This window comes from Benincasa hispida, chromosome 3, assembly GCF_027475165.1.
Source record: "Benincasa hispida cultivar pf3 chromosome 3, pf3_genome.v1.1, whole genome shotgun sequence".
NCBI classification, from domain to species: domain Eukaryota; kingdom Viridiplantae; phylum Streptophyta; class Magnoliopsida; order Cucurbitales; family Cucurbitaceae; genus Benincasa; species Benincasa hispida.
In genome coordinates, this window is record NC_143480.1 from 32,841,825 (window position 1) to 32,845,354 (window position 3,530).

A 3,530-nucleotide genomic window follows, 5' to 3' on the forward strand; every position below is an offset into this window, starting at 1 on the left:
AAACATCGTTTAGCAACAATCGTGTACCTTTGACTATGAGATAGAGCATGAATGCATGCGATCGTGCAATGCAAACCTTAAGCGATCAAGTAAACAACAATGATACAGTGAAGCATAATCGTCTAAATGATCACTAAGCAAGCGTCAAGGTATTGTATACCGGGTGATTGTGTAGTCAGAGACTATGAGATGAAACATACTAACTACACGATTGTTTAGTGCGCGCGCCTTTTATTAAACGATGAGCATCAAATGGTCTACGCGATCATTTACCTCCAGCGTCCACGTGATTGAGCAACCAATGCTACGCAATAGAGTAAATGCTTTACCCCATTGTTTAGCATTAGCTAAACAATCGTTTAGTAAATACTACACGATCAGGCAGAACTTTTCTACACGATCATTTAGCCAAATCTCAACGATCATTTACCTTAGGCTACACAATACGACCAAACTTTGGTCTTCTTCCTCGATGAGAACCGCATCTCCATGCTTTGAAACTTCATCACGAACGACTCAAACAACATCAAACACTTTGAATACATACTCGATTGCTTATTAATTATGCCCAAAAACACAGAGACCCTTACAAATTAACACTTTGTAAACTTAAAGAAAGCTTTAAACAGAGGTAACCATCCCGTAAACATTCATCAACACATCCACAAACACATTCAACTCTTAAACGCAATGCAGAAACCTTAAAACCCACCATGATTGTAAAAGAAGTTCAATAAAGATATGGTAATTTGGAATATCAGAACAACCTGGCTCTGATACCAATTGAAGGAAATCAAGAATGAGGATTTCCATGAGCAGTAGAAGGGATCATTCGAAATTCCATTCGAAGTGAACATAAACAATTTACAATCTAAACGAAAACTAACAGATCATGCAGAACAAGAAATTACAGCATGCAATATGATGATACAAGGGATAGAGGATGCATACCTTTGAAGAACCATTCTTCATGAATCCCTTGATCAATCTGCACGCGTCCAAGGACAGCACACTCAGATGCAACAACCGGTACAGCCAACGAACACGAACACAACGAATAGCCAACAGCTCATCGAACCCAGTCGAGTTTAACTCGATCCACGAGCTGAGTGAGGACACCATCACAATAGTTACTTTGGTATTCTCGGTGTGAGAATCTAGGAGTTGTGGACTCTGTATGATATTGGCTTGAGTAAGAGACTAGAGGACTACGATCGAGTAAACGATCAAGCAATTGGGAGATATGACACTGTCTATCATATAGACGATGTGCTCAATCGTTTAGTAAACGACAGCCTATCGTATAGACTTAGCCACTCGATCACTCGATCGTGTAGCTATGATAAACTGAATGACTATCGTATACTCAAAGGTAAGCGATCGTTTAGTCTCTGCACAACTATCGTTTAGTGAATCTCCTTCACTTGATAGCTTTTCTCCGTGAGTTCTTTCTGAATCAAGTAACTCCTAATTTTAGGAAAACTATTTTCCTTTTATCTCATGGTTACCCTAAAACCACCATTAACCTCCCACTCAATCGGTTATTAGAGAAAAAGAAATTAATTATCATATAATTAATATATTATAAATAAATATGATAACCAACTTATCTTATTATATTTATAACATATAGTTTTAATATTTCATCTCATGAAACATATAAACTATAGTTCTTTTTCTATTTTTATGGTACTTAATGTAAATCATATTTACATTAATTTCTTCACTTGATGTATCTCATACATCACACCAAGTATATCATATATAATTGAATTTCCTCTTATTAATTTGAACACTTCAAACTAATCCCAATAACTGATTTTCAACTTGAACCCATTGAGTTACCAAGGGGACCTTATGGACCTGTAGCTTGAAGCTCCAATGGTACGTGAATAACTGACTAAACTTTTTAGTCGCAAGATCCACCATCAGTTAACTACCGAGCACTCCACTAAAGACTGATAGCTGCACTCTTCTCACTACAGATATATATCTATGTCCATATTAACCAATCAACAGTGCGATAACCCTTCACAGATCGCTCGTAACTACAACTGGGTCAATTTACTATTTTTCCTCTATAGTTACATCTAACTCCTTAAGTACCACTGATTCTTCTAATGAACAATAAGTCATAGTCCTACTATTACTAGGTCTTCTCTTCCAAAGAGAGAATGTGGCCACTATGTTTAAGACCCAGAGTCAGCCCTTAAGGGAGTAATCTATCTACTTACCCCTGCTTCGGGGAAGGAGTGAATTCCATCTTGTGTAACTGAGTTTCCAGCTTCCCAATCATACAAATCCCCAAACGGGTAGGCTTGTTGAGTTGTCAATCTGGCCACTCTCACCCATACTAATCAAATGACCGCCCTCGTAGGCAGGAGTTCCCAAAACACTCAGGATTAAGATCATGTCACCTATGGTCATTTTAGTGAGATATAAGTCTAAATTATCAACGACGTTATATAAAAGAGACTAATCATCTCGTGGTCTGGTCTTATACGAACTCTTTGTATAGGATACTCTCACTCGCATGTCTCTACATGAATGGTCAGGATCAGACCATCTGTAGTAGTTCACAACACTTGTGAACCTCTACAAAATAGTCGTATCCGTAGTGTCACTAAGATAAGGTATCCCTCATTTATCCTTATACTACAGATCATTTAGGTTATTACTTAAGGCATGATCCACTTGTATATCTCATATACATGCTTAAGTTTACATAAAATAACCACAGATCTTTGTTTATTGGATATGAGTAAATGCAAATAAAATAATTCTTATTTTATTCATAGCAATGTGTACAAAGTTTACAAACTACGAGACTCCGGGAGAATTAGGACACCAATCTCAACAGGTATTGAAGTTGGTTGCCAGAGTTTATCGTTGGAGGTGGTTGTCGAAGTCTAGAGTTAGTTGTCAGAGTTGCTTGGTCGAAAGTGGTCATCGAAGTTGATCGTCAAAGGTGATTTTTGTCGGAGTTTATAGTCGAAGGTGGTTGTCAAAGTTTACAAAGGTGGTTGTTAGAGTTAGTCATTGGAGTTTGGTTGTCAGGGGTGGTTGCCAGAGCCTGAAATTGGTCATCAAAATTGGTCGCACGAAAGTGTTCATTAGAGTAGGATCATCGGAGTTGTTACTGGAGATGGTTGTCGGAGCCTGAAATTGGTCGTCGGAGTTGGTCGCGCAAAGGTAGTCGTCAGAGTTGCTCGCCAGAGTTGTCATCAAAGGTGGTTGTCAGAGCTCGAGAAGATGGTTCCCATAGTGTGACAACAATAGTCATAAACAGGGGCCGATGGGTGGAGGTATCAAAAACATTGGAAGAAGCGAGAGTTTGATGAGTTGATAAAATATACCAACTTAACTCCACCAACATTTAAAGTTGGTGGGTCAAACATTAAATTGGTATATTATACCAACTCAACTCAACTCATATTGGTGAGTCGAACATCCCCTTAGAATCTCAGATAAAAATCAAAACCTAAAAGGTTTATATTCCAATGATAATGTTGAAACGTTTACGAAAATTC